Genomic DNA, 19,329 nt, shown 5'->3' with positions numbered 1-19,329 from the left:
TCCAATTCTGTATGCATGCCAACATGGGTCGGAATATTTTGTGCCATTTTTGAATAAAAGACCTAAATAAAATGTTTGATTTTAAGGTCGCTAAATAGTACATATTCGAGTTTAATTGCTACATACTCATATAAAGTTAATCTCAAGCTCCATCAACCTATCTGTTATTCTAATTTCTGATGTCATATTAAGAAGATTTATTATTTCGATTTATCATTTTGGTACGGACAGTTGTTGCGTTTCTTGTCTTTGTCGGGTTAATAAATCATTTTATTGTACTTTCTTTGATGTCCACCTGTCCACTCGATGACACTTGATGAATGAGAAATTGTGTGAACACTGGTCAATATTTTCATATTACAGTTGTCATGACGTCACGTCAAACCACAAATTCTACATCCCAAGATGTGCATGTTATGATGGAGGGTGAGTATACATAAGACAGACCGCGAAATAAACCCCCTGAGAAATGCATGTTATGATGGAGGGTGAGTGTACATAAGACAAACCACGAATTAAACACCCTAAGAAATGCATGTTATGATGGAGGGTGAGTGTACAAAAGACAAAGCACGAATTAAACACCCTAAGATATGCATGTTATGATGGAGCGTGAGTGTACATAAGACAAACCACGAATTAAACACCCTAAGATATGCATGTTATAATGGAGGACGAGTGAACATGAGACAAACCCCGAATTAAATACCCTGAGATGTGCATGTCATAATGGAGGACGAGTATACGTAAGACAAACCACGAATTAAACACCCTAAGATATGCATGTTATGATGGAGGGTGAGTATATATAAAACAAACCACGAATTAAACACCCTAAGATATGCATGTTATAATGGAGGACGAGTATACATGAGACAAACCACGAATTAAACACCCTGAGACACCCTGAGATGTGCATGTCATAATGGAGGACGAGTATACATGAGACAAACCACGAATTAAACACCCTAAGATATGCACGTCATAGTGGAGGACGAGTATACATGAGACAAACCACGAATTGAACACCCTGAGATGCGCATGTCATAATGGAGGACAAGTGTACATAAGAAAAATCACGAATTAAACACCCTGAGATGTGTATGTCATAATGGAGGACGAGTATACGTAAGACAAACCACGAATTAAACACCCTGAGATGTGCATGTCATAATGGAGGACGAGTATACATGAGACAAAACACGAATTAAACACCCTGAGATGTGCATGTCATAATGGAGGACGAGTATACATGAGACAAACCACGAATTAGACACCCTGAGATGTGCATGTCATAATGGAGGACGAGTATACATGAGACAAACCACGAATTAAACACCCTGAGATATGCATGTTATAATGGAGGACGAGTTTACGTAAGACAAACCACGAATTATACACCCTGAATGTGCATGTCATAATGGAGGACGAGTGTACATGAGACAAACCACAAATTAAACACCCTGAGATATGCATGTTATAATGGAGGACGAGTATACGTAAGACAAACCACGAATTAAACACCCTGAGATGTGCATGTCATAATGAAGGACGAGTGTACATGAGACAAACCACGAATTAAACACCCTGAGATGTGCATGTCATAATGGAGGATGAGTATACATGTGACAAACCACGAATTAAACACCCTGAGATGTGCATGTCATAATGGAGGACGAGTATACTTGAGACAAACCACGAATTAAACACCCTGAGATGTGCATGTCATAATGGAGGACGAGTGTACATGAGACAAACCACGAATTAAACACCCTAAGATATGCATATCATAATGGAGGACGAGTGTACATGAGACAAACCACGAATTAAACACCCTGAGATTTGCATGTCAGAGTGAAGGACGAGTATACATGAGACAAACCACGAATTAAATACCCTAATATATGCATGTCATAGTGGAGGACGAGTGTACATGAGACAAACCACTAATTAAACACCTTGAGATGTGCTTGTCATAATGGAGGACGAGTATACGTAAGACAAACCACGAATTAAACACCCTGAGATAAGCATGTCATAATGGAGGACGAATATATATGAGACAAACCACGAATTAAACACCCTGAGATGTGCATGTCGTAATGGAGGACGAGTATACATGAGACAAACAACAAATTAAAAACCCTGAGATATGCATGTTATAATGGAGGACGAGTATACGTAAGACAAACCACGAATTAAACACCCTGAGATGTGCATGTCATAATGGAGGACGAGTATACATGAGACATACCACGAATTAAACACCCTGAGATGTGCATGTCACAATGGAGGACGAGTATACATGAGACAACACACGAATTAAACACCATGAGATGTGCATGTCATAATGGAGGACGAGTATACATGAGACAAACCACGAATTAGACACCCTGAGATGTGCATTTCATAATGGAGGACGAGTATACATGAGACAAACCACGAATTAAACACCCTGAGATATGCATGTGATAATGGAGGACGAGTTTACGTAAGACAAACCACGAATTATACACCCTGAGATGTGCATGTCATAATGGATTACGAGTGTACATGAGACAAACCACGAATTAAACACCCTGAGATATGCCTGTTATAATGGAGGACGAGTATACGTAAGACAAACCACGAATTAAACACGCTGGGATGTGCATGTTAATGGAGGACGAGTGTACATGAGACAAACCACGAATTAAACACCCTGAGATGTGCATGTCATATTGGAGGATGAGTATACATGAGACAATCCACGAATTAAACACCCTGAGATATGCATGTCATAATGGAGGACGAGTATACATGAGACAAACCACGAATTAAACACCCTGAGATATGCATGTCATAATGGAGGACGAGTATACATAAGACAAACCACGAATTAAACACCCTGAGATGTGCATGTTATAATGGAGGACGAGTATACATGAGACAAACCACGAATTAAACATCCTAAGATATACATGTTATAATGGAGGACGAGTGTACATGAGACAAACCACGAACTAAACACCCTGAGATATGCATGTTATAATGGAGGACGAGTGTACATGTGACAAATCACGAATTAAACACCCTGAGATGTGCATGTCATAATGGAGGACGAGTATACTTGAGACAAACCACGAATTAAACACCCTGAGATGTGCATGTCAAAATGGAGGACGAGTATACGTAAGACAAACCACGAATTAAACACCCTGAGATGTGCATGTTATAATGCAGGACAAGTATACATGAGACAAACCACGAATTAAACACCCAGAGATGTGCATCTCATAATGGAGGACGAGTGTACATAAGACAAACCACGAATTAAACACCCTGAGATGTGCATGTTATAATGGAGGACGAGTGTACAAAAGAAAAACCACGAATTAAACACCCTGAGATATGCATGTTATGATGGAGGGTGAGTATACATAAGACAAAACACGAATTAAACACCCTGAGATATGCATGTTATAATGGAGGACGAGTATACATAAGACAAACCACGAATTAAACACCCTAAGATATGCATGTCATAATGGAGGACGAGTGTACATGTGACAAATCACGAATTAAACACCCTGAGATGTGCATGTCATAATGGAGGACGAGTATACTTGAGACAAACCACGAATTAAACACCCTGAGATGTGCATGTCAAAATGGAGGACGAGTATACGTAAGACAAACGACGAATTAAACACCCTGAGATGTGCATGTTATAATGCAGGACAAGTATACATGAGACAAATCACGAATTAAACACCCAGAGATGTGCATCTCATAATGGAGGACGAGTGTACATAAGACAAACCACGAATTAAACAACCTGAGATGTGCATGTTATAATGGAGGACGAGTGTACAAAAGAAAAAACACGAATTAAACACCCTGAGATATGCATGTTATGATGGAGGGTGAGTATACGTAAGACAAAACACGAATTAAACACCCTGAGATATGCATGTTATAATGGAGGACGAGTATACATAAGACAAACCACGAATTAAACACCCTAAGATATGCATGTCATAATGGAGGACGAGTGTACATAAGACAAACCACGAATTAAACACCCTAAGATATGCATGTCATAATGGAGGACGAGTGTACATGAGACAAACCACGAATTAAACACCCTGAGATATGCATGTCATAATGGAGGACGAGTATACATAAGACAAACCACGAATTAAACACCCTGAGATGTGCATGTTATAATGGAGGATGAGTATACATGAGACAAACCACGAATTAAACACCCTAAGATATGCATGTCATAATGGAGGACGAGTGTACATGAGACAAACCACGAATTAAACACCCTGAGATTGCATGTCATAATGGAGGACGAGTATACATGAGACAAACCACGAATTAAACACCCTGAGATATGCATGTTATAATGGAGGACGAGTATACGTAAGACAAACCACGAATTAAACACCCTGAGATGTGCATGTCATAATGGAGGACGAGTGTACATGAGACAAACCACGAATTAAACACCCTGAGATGTGCATGTCATAATGGAGGATGAGTATACATGTGACAAACCACGAATTAAACACCCTGAGATGTGCATGTCATAATGGAGGACGAGTATACTTGAGACAAACCACGAATTAAACACCCTGAGATGTGCATGTCATAATGGAGGACGAGTGTACATGAGACAAACCACGAATTAAACACCCTAAGATATGCATATCATAATGGAGGTCGAGTGTACATGAGACAAACCACGAATTAAACACCCTGAGATTTGCATGTCAGAGTGAAGGACGAGTGTACATGAGACAAACCACGAATTAAATACCCTAATATATGCATGTCATAGTGGAGGACGAGTGTACATGAGACAAACCACTAATTAAACACCTTGAGATGTGCTTGTCATAATGGAGGACGAGTATACGTAAGACAAACCACGAATTAAACACCCTGAGATGAGCATGTCATAACGGAGGACGAATATATATGAGACAAACCACGAATTAAACACCCTGAGATGTGCATGTCGTAATGGAGGACGAGTATACATGAGACAAACCACAAATTAAAAACCCTGAGATATGCATGTTATAATGGAGGACGAGTATACGTAAGACAAACCACGAATTAAACACCCTGAGATGTGCATGTCATAATGGAGGACGAGTATTCATGAGACATACCACGAATTAAACACCCTGAGATGTGCATGTCACAATGGAGGACGAGTATACATGAGACAAACCACGAATTAAACACCATGAGATGTGCATGTCATAATGGAGGACGAGTATACATGAGACAAACCACGAATTAGACACCCTGAGGTGTGCATGTCATAATGGAGGACGAGTATACATGAGACAAACCACGAATTAAACACCCTGAGAAATGCATGTGATAATGGAGGACGAGTTTACGTAAGACAAACCACAGAATTATACACCCTGAGATGTGCATGTCATAATGGAGGACGAGTGTACATGAGACAAACCACGAATTAAACACCCTGAGATATGCCTGTTATAATGGAGGACGAGTATACGTAAGACAAACCACGAATTAAACACGCTGGGATGTGCATGTTAATGGAGGACGAGTGTACATGAGACAAACCACGAATTAAACACCCTGAGATATGCCTGTTATAATGGAGGACGAGTATACGTAAGACAAACCACGAATTAAACACACTGGGATGTGCATGTTAATGGAGGACGAGTGTACATGAGACAAACCACGAATTAAACACCCTGAGATGTGCATGTCATAATGGAGGATGAGTATACATGAGACAAACCACTAATTAAACACCCTGAGATATGCATGTCATAATGGAGGACGAGTATACATGAGACAAACCACGAATTAAACACCCTGAGATATGCATGTCATAATGGAGGACGAGTATACATAAGACAAACCACGAATTAAACACCCTGAGATGTGCATGTTATAATGGAGGACGAGTATACATGAGACAAACCACGAATTAAACATCCTAAGATATGCATGTCATAATGGAGGACGAGTGTACATGAGACAAACCACGAATTAAACACCCTGAGATATGCATGTCATAATGGAGGACGAGTATACATAAGACAAACCACGAATTAAACACCCTGAGATGTGCATGTTATAATGGAGGATGAGTATACATGAGACAAACCACGAATTAAACACCCTAAGATATGCATGTCATAATGGAGGACGAGTGTACATGAGACAAACCACGAATTAAACACCCTGAGATTGCATGTCATAATGGAGGACGAGTATACATGAGACAAACCACGAATTAAACACCCTGAGATATGCATGTTATAATGGAGGACGAGTATACGTAAGACAAACCACGAATTAAACACCCTGAGATGTGCATGTCATAATGGAGGACGAGTGTACATGAGACAAACCACGAATTAAACACCCTGAGATGTGCATGTCATAATGGAGGATGAGTATACATGTGACAAACCACGAATTAAACACCCTGAGATGTGCATGTCATAATGGAGGACGAGTATACTTGAGACAAACCACGAATTAAACACCCTGAGATGTGCATGTCATAATGGAGGACGAGTGTACATGAGACAAACCACGAATTAAACACCCTAAGATATGCATATCATAATGGAGGTCGAGTGTACATGAGACAAACCACGAATTAAACACCCTGAGATTTGCATGTCAGAGTGAAGGACGAGTGTACATGAGACAAACCACGAATTAAATACCCTAATATATGCATGTCATAGTGGAGGACGAGTGTACATGAGACAAACCACTAATTAAACACCTTGAGATGTGCTTGTCATAATGGAGGACGAGTATACGTAAGACAAACCACGAATTAAACACCCTGAGATGAGCATGTCATAACGGAGGACGAATATATATGAGACAAACCACGAATTAAACACCCTGAGATGTGCATGTCGTAATGGAGGACGAGTATACATGAGACAAACCACAAATTAAAAACCCTGAGATATGCATGTTATAATGGAGGACGAGTATACGTAAGACAAACCACGAATTAAACACCCTGAGATGTGCATGTCATAATGGAGGACGAGTATTCATGAGACATACCACGAATTAAACACCCTGAGATGTGCATGTCACAATGGAGGACGAGTATACATGAGACAAACCACGAATTAAACACCATGAGATGTGCATGTCATAATGGAGGACGAGTATACATGAGACAAACCACGAATTAGACACCCTGAGGTGTGCATGTCATAATGGAGGACGAGTATACATGAGACAAACCACGAATTAAACACCCTGAGAAATGCATGTGATAATGGAGGACGAGTTTACGTAAGACAAACCACAGAATTATACACCCTGAGATGTGCATGTCATAATGGAGGACGAGTGTACATGAGACAAACCACGAATTAAACACCCTGAGATATGCCTGTTATAATGGAGGACGAGTATACGTAAGACAAACCACGAATTAAACACGCTGGGATGTGCATGTTAATGGAGGACGAGTGTACATGAGACAAACCACGAATTAAACACCCTGAGATATGCCTGTTATAATGGAGGACGAGTATACGTAAGACAAACCACGAATTAAACACACTGGGATGTGCATGTTAATGGAGGACGAGTGTACATGAGACAAACCACGAATTAAACACCCTGAGATGTGCATGTCATAATGGAGGATGAGTATACATGAGACAAACCACTAATTAAACACCCTGAGATATGCATGTCATAATGGAGGACGAGTATACATGAGACAAACCACGAATTAAACACCCTGAGATATGCATGTCATAATGGAGGACGAGTATACATAAGACAAACCACGAATTAAACACCCTGAGATGTGCATGTTATAATGGAGGACGAGTATACATGAGACAAACCACGAATTAAACATCCTAAGATATGCATGTCATAATGGAGGACGAGTGTACATGAGACAAACCACGAACTAAACACCCTGAGATGTGCATGTCATAATGGAGGACGAGTATACATGAGACATACCACGAATTAAACACCCTGAGATGTGCATGTCACAATGGAGGACGAGTATACATGAGACAAACCACGAATTAAACACCCTGAGATGTGCATGTCATAATGGAGGACGAGTATACTTGAGACAAACCACGAATTAAACACCCTGAGATGTGCATGTCAAAATGGAGGACGAGTATACGTAAGACAAACCACGAATTAAACACCCTGAGATGTGCATGTTATAATGCAGGACAAGTATACATGAGACAAACCACGAATTAAACACCCAGAGATGTGCATGTTATAATGGAGGACGAGTGTACATAAGACAAACCACGAATTAAACACCCTGAGATGTGCATGTTATAATGGAGGACGAGTGTACAAAAGAAAAACCACGAATTAAACACCCTGAGATATGCATGTTATGATGGAGGGTGAGTATACATAAGACAAAACACGAATTAAACACCCTGAGATATGCATGTTATAATGGAGGACGAGTATACATAAGACAAATCACGAATTAAACACCCTAAGATATGCATGTCATAATGGAGGACGAGTGTACATGTGACAAATCACGAATTAAACACCCTGAGATGTGCATGTCATAATGGAGGACGAGTATACTTGAGACAAACCACGAATTAAACACCCTGAGATGTGCATGTCAAAATGGAGGACGAGTATACGTAAGACAAACCACGAATTAAACACCCTGAGATGTGCATGTTATAATGCAGGACAAGTATACATGAGACAAACCACGAATTAAACACCCAGAGATGTGCATCTCATAATGGAGGACGAGTGTACATAAGACAAACCACGAATTAAACACCCTGAGATGTGCATGTTATAATGGAGGACGAGTGTACAAAAGAAAAACCACGAATTAAACACCCTGAGATATGCATGTTATGATGGAGGGTGAGTATACGTAAGACAAAACACGAATTAAACACACTGAGATATGCATGTTATAATGGAGGACGAGTGTACATAAGACAAACCACGAATTAAACACCCTAAGATATGCATGTCATAATGGAGGACGAGTGTACATGAGACAAACCACGAATTAAACACCCTGAGATATGCATGTCATAATGGAGGACGAGTATACATAAGACAAACCACGAATTAAACACCCTGAGATGTGCATGTTATAATGGAGGATGAGTGTACATGAGACAAACCACGAATTAAACACCCTAAGATATGCATGTCATAATGGAGGACGAGTGTACATGAGACAAACCACGAATTAAACACCCTGAGATTGCATGTCATAATGGAGGACGAGTATACATGAGACAAACCACGAATTAAACACCCTGAGATTGCATGTCATAATGGAGGACGAGTATACGTAAGACAAACCTCGAATTAAACACCCTGAGATGTGCATGTCATAATGGAGGACGAGTGTACATGAGACAAACCACGAATTAAACACCCTGAGATGTGCATGTCATAATGGAGGATGAGTATACATAAGACAAACACCGAATTGAACACCCTGAGATATGCATGTTATGATGGAGGGTGAGTATACATAAGACAAACCACGAATTAAACACCCTAAGATATGCATGTCATAATGGAGGACGAGTATACATAAGACAAACCACGAATTAAACACCCTGAGATGTGCATGTCATAATGGAGGACGAGTATACATAAGACAAACCACGAATTAAACACCCTGAGATGTGCATGTCGTAATGGAGGACGAGTATACATGAGACAAACCACGAATTAAACACCCTGAGATTGCATTTCATAATGGAGGACGAGTATACATGAGACAAACCACGAATTAAATACCTTGAGATGTGCATGTCATAATGGAGGACGAGTATACATGAGACAAACCACGAATTAAACACCCTGAGATGTGCATATCATAATGGAGGACGAGTATACATGAGACAAACCACGAATTAAACACCCTGAGATATGCATGTCATAATGGAGGACGAGTATACATGTGACAAACCACGAATAAAACACCCTGAGACATGCATGTCATAATGGAGGACGAGTGTACATAAGACAAACCACGAATTAAACACTGTGACAAAATTGTCACTATTTTGGATGTTATTTGTTATTGTCTATTTATTTGTGTTTGTAGGTTATAGTATTGTAAAATAACTTAATTGAATAAACTCATCATATAATATACTTAATAGTGCTAAGTCTGTTGCTTAGTAACTGTTGTACAGGTGTACATGAATCAGGTCATAGTTTGATTTGCAGTGTGCTTGTATGCAAGTGTGTATTGGAAGTTAGTGGTATGCACTTACAGCTGGGTGTGTGGAGCTTTACTAGAGTAGCCTGGAGTGATGAATAGAACTGCTTTTGTGATGCAAAGTAGGTCAGTGTGCTTGGTAATTCTGCAGTGTGATGTGGTTAGTTGTCCATCAGTTGTCCAGGAGTGAGCATCTCCTGCAATTCTACTCGTGGTGACTCGTAATTTTACTATCAACTGGCAAGGCGTTCAGGCTTTGAGTTGGTGGGAGTCGGTGGTGACTTTGCTGTATTAGGTCAGCCAAGTATATAGAGTAGAGGTCTGCCAAATTGGTTTTGCAGCTTGCGGATATTCCTGAGACTTGGAGATTCCACCTTTTGGTGAGGGAGATGGACAAGACGCCAGCACATAGAAACTGTAAGTTGAGATTTCAGTTTAATCATTTCCTAGTAATTCATTCAAATGTGCCGGGCACGGTAGCCCGATTAAATACATCCATATTACGTTTCTTTAGTTGTGTTTAGAACGGCAGGTATTTTGGAATGTACTTGTCCCTTTTCCAGATTACCTGTGAGTGGTGAGCCGTCATGACGCATGGAGCATGGAGCGCAGTCTGAGTGGAAGGCTTTGAAGTGGAATTCTAGATTGTGTGGAGTGAAGCAAGTGTCGAGCAAGTGAACGTTTGAACTTACCGGGCATTAGGACAGTCTGAAATGGTTGTGACGTGTTCATGAGGTCTAACCGGTTGTATTAACAACGTGTAATGCTAGTTCTTAATTTACTGCTTGTATTTATAACGTGTATGCTTCACGCATTATTGTAATTTTGATGAGCGTGTAGTCTAGTTTGTCTTATAATTGTATGCCATTTTATGGATTGTGACATGTATTAATATAACTAGTAATATTTCCCTTAGCATCATCCCATTGTGTATAGAACTCACTACCAGCTTAATAAAGCGTATTAATTCTGAACCGCACACTGGCGTGATTTCTGCTTGTTATTTTATTGCATGTGCTGCCTGCTAGAAAAATCTGACGAATTAAACACCTTGAGATGTGCATGTCATAATGGAGGACGAGTATACGTAAGACAAACCACGAATTAAACACCCTGAGATGTGCATGTCATAATGGAGGACGAGTATACATGAGACAAACTACGAATTAAACACCCTGAGATGTGCATGTCATAATGGAGGACGAGTATACATAAGACAAACCACGAATTAAACACCCTGAGATATGCATGTCATAATGGAGGACGAGTATACGTAAGACAAACCACGAATTAAACACTTTGATATGTGCATGTCATAATGGAGGACGAGTGTACATAAGACAAACCACGAATTAAACACCCTAAGGTATGCATGTCATAATGGAGGACGAGTGTACATGAGACAAACCACGAATTAAACACCCCGAGATTGCATGTTATAATGGAGGACGAGTATACATAAGACAAACCACGAATTAAACACCCTGAGATATGCATGTTATAATGGAGGACGAGTCTACATGAGACAAACCACGAATTAAACACCCTGAGATATGCATGTCATAATGGAGGACGAGTATACATGAGACAAACCACGAATTAAACACCCTAAGGTATGCATGTCATAATGGAGGACGAGTGTACATGAGACAAACCACGAATTAAACACCCCGAGATTGCATGTTATAATGGAGGACGAGTATACATAAGACAAACCACGAATTAAACACCCTGAGATATGCATGTTATAATGGAGGACGAGTATACATAAGACAAACCACGAATTAAACACCCTAAGATATGCATGTCATAATGGAGGACGAGTCTACATGAGACAAACCACGAATTAAAGACCCTGAGATATTCATGTCATAATCGAGGACGAGTATACATGAGACAAACCACGAATTAAACACCCTGAGATATGCATGTCATAATGGAGGACGAGTATACACAAGACAAACCACGAATTAAACACCCTGAGATGTGCATGTCATAATGGAGGACGAGTATACATGAAACAAACCACGAATTAAACACCCTGAAATGTGCATGTCATAATGGAGGACGAGTATACATAAGACAAACCACGAATTAAACACCCTGAGATGTGCATGTCATAATGGAGGACGAGTATACATAAGACAAACCACGAATTAAACACCCTGAGATGTGCATGTCATAATGGAGAACGAGTCTACATGAGACAAACCACGAATTAAACACCCTGAGATGTGCATGTCATAATGGAGGACGAGTGTACTTGAGACAAACCACGAATTAAACACCCTGAGATGTGCATGTCATAATGGAGGACGAGTATACATGAGACAAACCACGAACTAAACACCCTGAGATATGCATGTCGTAATGGAGGACGAGTATACATAAGACAAACCACGAATTAAACACCCGGAGATGTGCATGTTATAATGGAGGACGAGTATACATGAGACAAACCACGAAATAAACACCCTAAGATATGCATGTCATAATGGAGGACGAGTGTACATGAGACAAACCACGAACTAAACACCCTGAGATATGCATGTCATAATGGAGGACGAGTGTACATGAGACAAACCACGAACTAAACACCCTGAGATGTGCATGTCATAATGGAGGACGAGTATACATAAGATAAACCACGAATTAAACACCCTGAGATGTGCATGTCATAATGGAGGACGAGTATACATAAGACAAAACACGAATTAAACACCCTAAGATATGCATGTTATAATGAAGGACGTGTATACTTGAGACAAACCACGAATTAAACACCCTGAGATGTGCATGTCAAAATGGAGGACGAGTATACGTAAGACAAACGACGAATTAAACACCCTGAGATGTGCATGTTATAATGCAGGACAAGTATACATGAGACAAACCACGAATTAAACACCCTGAGATGTGCATCTCATAATGGAGGACGAGTGTACATAAGACAAACCACGAATTAAACACCCTGAGATGTGCATGTTATAATGGAGGACGAGTGTACATAAGAAAAAACACGAATTAAACACCCTGAGATATGCATGTCATAATGGAGGACAAGTATACATAAGACAAACCACGAATTAAACACCCTGAGATATGCATGTTATAATGGAGGACGAGTATACATAAGACAAACCACGAATTAAACACCCTAAGATATGCATGTCATAATGGAGGACGAGTCTACATGTGACAAACCACGAATTAAACACCCTGAGATGTGCATGTCATAATGGAGGACGAGTGTACTTGAGACAAACCACGAATTAAACACCCTGAGATGTGCATGTCATAATGGAGGACGAGTATACATGAGACAAACCACGAATTAAACACCCTGAGATATGCATGTCATAATGGAGGACGAGTATTCACGAGACAAACCACGAATTAAACACCCTGAGATGTGCATCTCATAATAGAGGACGAGTGTACATAAGACAAACCACGAATTAAACACCCTGAGATGTGCATGTTATAATGGAGGACGAGTGTACATAAGAAAAAACACGAATTAAACACCCTGAGATATGCATGTCATAATGGAGGACAAGTATACATAAGACAAACCACGAATTAAACACCCTGAGATATGCATGTTATAATGGAGGACGAGTATACATAAGACAAACCACGAATTAAACACCCTAAGATATGCATGTCATAATGGAGGACGAGTCTACATGTGACAAACCACGAATTAAACACCCTGAGATGTGCATGTCATAATGGAGGACGAGTGTACTTGAGACAAACCACGAATTAAACACCCTGAGATGTGCATGTCATAATGGAGGACGAGTATACATGAGACAAACCACGAATTAAACACCCTGAGATATGCATGTCATAATGGAGGACGAGTATTCACGAGACAAACCACGAATTAAACACCCTGAGATACGCATGTCATAATGGAGGACGAGTATACATGAGACAAACCACGAATTAAACACCCTGAGATGTGCATGTCATAATGGAGGACGAGTATACATGAGACAAACCACGAACTAAACACCCTGAGATATGCATGTCGTAATGGAGGACGAGTATACTTAAGACAAACCACGAATTAAACACCCGGAGATGTGCATGTTATAATGGAGGACGAGTATACATAAGACAAACCACGAATTAAACACCCTGAGATGTGCATGTCATAATGGAGGACGAGTGTACATGAGACAAACTACGAACTAAACACCCTGAGATATGCATGACATAATGGAGGACTAGTGTACATGAGACAAACCACGAACTAAACACCCTGAGATGTGCATGTCATAATGGAGGACTAGTATACATGAGACAAACCACGAATTAAACACCCTGAGATGTGCATGTCATAATGGAGGACGAGTATACATAAGATAAACCACGAATTAAACACCCTGAGTTGTGCATGTCATAATGGAGGACGAGTATACATAAGACAAACCACGAATTAAACACCCTGAGATGTGCATGTCATAATGGAGGACGAGTATACATGAGACAAACCACGAATTATACACCCTGAGATGTGCATGTCATAATGGAGGACGAGTATACATGAGGCAAACCACGAATTAAACACCCTGAGATATGCATGTCATAATGGAGGACGAGTATACGTAAGACAAACCACGAATTAAACACCTTGATATGTGCATTTCATAATGGAGGACGAGTGTACATGAGACAAACCACAAATTCCACTTCCCAAGTTGTGCCTGTCAAGTGCATGTCATGATGTATAATGTCTGTTCGAGAGTCAAACCACAAATTCTACATCCAAATGAAATAAATTCAATAAAATTTAATTTTGCTCTTACAACTTGTATATTTGTACGTACATGCATTCCTAGTATCTACGAGGTTGTTCTGGATGGTTTATATTCACACTATTTTATTTAGGATTTATTAAGCATAATAATACATATGAGCTCTCTGGATGGGTGGCTGCCTTTGTTGGGGTGAACATTTGTATAATATAATTTTCTACCTCTACAAATTAATACTATTAGCCTGATTTGCGAACACCGTTCAAAACACCTTCACAAAGCGGGTAGCTGTCTTCAAGAAGCACATTCAGCACGTATTTTATGTGAATATACAATTTATTTCAAACACTTTGGTCGTGTCATAACGTGTGTATTTCTTGATGAAATATACGAACCTAATCACTATTTTGCAATTATGACGTTGTTGTAGACGTCTTTATAACACACAGTTTGATCAAGATCAAAGCTCTGTCCATAGTCGACTCGTCCCAGCTTGTGTCTGTACAGATTCACATTTTGCTTATAATTGTTTCTAATTGCTTATGCTGGATTGTCATATAAATACGTATGTTTCCAGTGAATATAACAAACTATATGCTATCACAATCAGCAAAGAGCACTATTCGTATCGTACATAAGTTATGTTAGAATGACCACCATGAACTAGTATCACAATATCACATAGTCGACAACAACGCAATGGAATAGGTGATATTTGTACAGAGCAATGATCGAGAGACAATGTAGTGAATACTCTTAAGATCATGGGTCAATGTGGAGAACAGTGCATTCCACACCAGGGAACAGGATGGAGGACAGTGCATTCCACACCAGGGGGCAGGGTGGAGGACAGTGCATTCCACACCAGGGGGAAGGGTGGAGAACAGTGCATTCCACACCAGGGGACAGGGTGGAGGACAGTGTATTCACATCAGGGGACAGGGTGGAGAATAGTGCATTCCACACCAGGGGAAAGGGTGGAGAATAGTGCATTCCACGCCAGGGGACAGGGTGGAGGACAGTGTATTCACACCAGGGGACATGGTGGAGAACAGTGCATTCCACACCAGGGGACATGGTGGAGAACAGTGCATTCCACACCAGGGGACAGGGTAGAGGACAGTGTATTCACACCAGGGGACAGGGTGGAGAACAGTGCATTCCACACCAGGGGAAAGGGTGGAGAATAGTGCATTCCACACCAGGGGACAGGGTGGAGGACAGTGTATTCACACCAGGGGACATGGTGGAGAACAGTGCATTCCACACCAGGGGACAGGGTGGAGGATAGTGCATTCCACACCAGGGGACAGGGTGGAGGACAGTGTATTCACACCAGGGGACATGGTGGAGAACAGTGCATTCCACACCAGGGGACAGGGTGGAGGACAGTGCATTCCCCACCAGGGGGAAGGGTGGAGAACAGTGCATTCCACACCAGGGAACAGGGTGGAGGATAGTGCATTCCACACCAGGGGACAGGGTGGAGGATTGTGCATTCCACACAAGGGACAGGGTGGAGGACAGTGTATTCACACCAGGAGACATGGTGGAGAACAGTGCATTCCACACCAGGGGACAGGGTGGAGGACAGTGCATTCCACACCAGGGGAGGGGGTGGAGAACAGTGCATTCCACACCAGTGGACAGGGTGGAGGATAGTGCATTCCACACCAGGGGAAAGGGTGGAGAACAGTGCATTCCACACCAGGGGAGGGGGTGGAGAACAGTGCATTCCACACCAGTGGACAGGGTGGAGGACAGTGCATTCCACACCAGGGGAAAGGGTGGAGAACAGTGCATTCCACACCAGGAGACAGGGTGGAGGACAGTGCATTCACACCAGGGGACATGGTGGAGAACAGTGCATTCCACAACAGGGGACAGGGTGGAGGACAGTGCATTCGCACCAGGGGGAAGGGTGGAGAACAGTGCATTCCACACCAGGGGACAGGGTGGAGGACAGTGTATTCACACCAGAGGACATGGTGGAGAACAGTGCATTCCACACCAGGGGACAGGGTGGAGGACAGTGCATTCCCCACCAGGGAACAGGGTGGAGGACAGTGTATACACACCAGGGGACATGGTGGAGAACAGTGCATTCCACACCAGGGGACAGGGTGGAGGACAGTGCATTCCACACCAGGGGGAAGGGTGGAGAACAGTGCATTCCACACCAGGGGACAGGGTGGAGGACAGTGCATTCCACACCAGGGGACAGGGTGAAGGATATTGCATTCCACACCAGGGGACAGGGTAGAGGACAGTGTTTTCACACCAGGAGACATGGTGGAGAACAGTGCATTCCACACCAGGGGACAGGGTGGAGGGCAGTGCATTCCACACCAGCGGGAAGGGTGAAGAACAGTGCATTCCACACCAGGGGACAGGGTGGAGGATAGTGCATTCCACACCAGGGGAAAGGGTGGAGAACAGTGCATTCCACACCAGGAGACAGGGTGGGGGACAGTGCATTCCACGCCAGGGGAAAGGGTGGAGAATAGTGCATTCCACACCAGGGGACAGGGTGGAGGACAGTGCACATCAGACCAAAAGAACGATCAATCATAATCATACTCTCAAATAAAACTCTGCAAACAGTACGTCCACGAAGCTAAATAAAACTTTCGCTTTATTCAGTTTAGGCAATGGTTTGCCAACTTTTCATGATATATGATTGAAATAATATGCATGACCTGCGACCCCGTATTCAATTATAAACGGTAATGAGTCAATCAACATTGAAGTAAAAACAAGTGCCGTACATCTTTTCAATTATGGTTTATCAATGTAATTATAGTGTATGATTAAATTATTAGTATTCAAAATTCTATCTTAATAATTCATAATTAGAAATACCACTGTAAATCAATTCAGTTTATTACCTTAGAGTCACGTTACATGAATCAAATGAATAGTTCCATGTGCAGTATTCAATTATTCTTATTAAAGTCAGAAAGTGTGCATAAGTATATCATTCAACGTATTTGGTGATTTTGGAGTTTAATCAATAGCTGGAGAAGGGTCAAAACAGATGGGTGATGGTAGTAGAATAGGTCACGTTTAACTACAGATAGAATGTGTCATAAAATATTTGTCATCAAAGTATTACAGAACGAGTCTGGACGAATCTGGAATGAGGTCACTCTAACTATGAGAACACCTTGGCAATCCTAATATCACAGAGAATATACAGAAGTCAGATAAACATAGACCTTGGCATAATTCCATGACGTAATCTCAGTGTAGCACCTTCAGAATCACCACTTCACAATTTGATCGTCAATTGACGCACATGACCCCTCCACTCACAGGAACACCTCTTGACATACGAGACCACACATTCACGCAAAGACCCACCAATCCACAATGGGGCTCACGCACTTGGTTAGAGCTTTATGTACATTGTCATCCTTCATCACTGCTTCAAACCTGGGTTAACCTTTTCACAGACAATATCACCGACTCATTAGTGCCTTACACATTGTATCACACAATATGCAACGTATCAAATAATCAAGTATCCTATAGTGTAATTAGAATTTTGTTCTATGATAATGTTTAATATCCTCCAAGATGATCAAACCTATCCTCCAAGGTGATCAAACCTATCCTCCAAGATGATCTAACCTATCCTCCAAGATGATCAAACCTATTCTCAAAGATGCTCTAACACATCCTCCAAGATGCTTCAACCTATTCTCCAAGATGACCAAACCTATCCTCTAAGATGATCTAAAACATCCTCCAAGAAGCTCTAATACATCCTCCAAGATTATCTAACCAAAGCTACAAGATGCTCTAATCTATCTTTCAAAACGACCTAACCTATACTTCACAATGATTTAACTTATCCTTAAAGATGTTCTATCCTGTCCTCCAAGATTGTCTAACTTATCTTTGAAGATTATCGAAATGTATCCTAGGAGATGACCTAACCTGTCCTCCAAGATGACTTAGACCCTCCTCTAAGACGACCTGATTGATTTAACAAGATGATCTAACTTTCCCTCCAATATCACCTAAATTATCTTTGAAGATTATCTAATTTATCCTCGAAGATGATCTAACCGTTCCTCCAAGATGACTTACTCTCTCCTCCAAGATGACCTGACTTATTCTACATGATGATCCAACCTTTCCTCGAAGATCATCTAACTTATCTTTGAAGATTATCTAATTTATTCTCGAAGGTGATCAAACCTTTCCTCCAAGATGACTTACTCCTTCCCCCAAGACGACCTGACTTTTTACATGATGACCTAATCTTTCCTCCAAGATCATCTAACTTATCTTTGAAGATTGTCTAAT

The 19,329-nt window shown here is 41.1% G+C and overlaps 1 protein-coding gene across 1 annotated transcript in view; it reads right to left on the bottom strand.

The window, feature by feature from the left end:
* Nucleotides 1-19,329, bottom strand: part of LOC100368382 (uncharacterized) — a 37,587-nt gene that overhangs the window by 13,165 nt on the left and 5,093 nt on the right. The gene's annotated exons all lie outside the window — the stretch shown is intronic.

The sequence above is a fragment of the Saccoglossus kowalevskii genome, chromosome 22 (genome assembly GCF_978046115.1).
Source record: "Saccoglossus kowalevskii chromosome 22, keSacKowa6.1, whole genome shotgun sequence".
NCBI classification, from domain to species: domain Eukaryota; kingdom Metazoa; phylum Hemichordata; class Enteropneusta; family Harrimaniidae; genus Saccoglossus; species Saccoglossus kowalevskii.
This window is presented reverse-complemented; position numbering and strand designations above follow the sequence as displayed.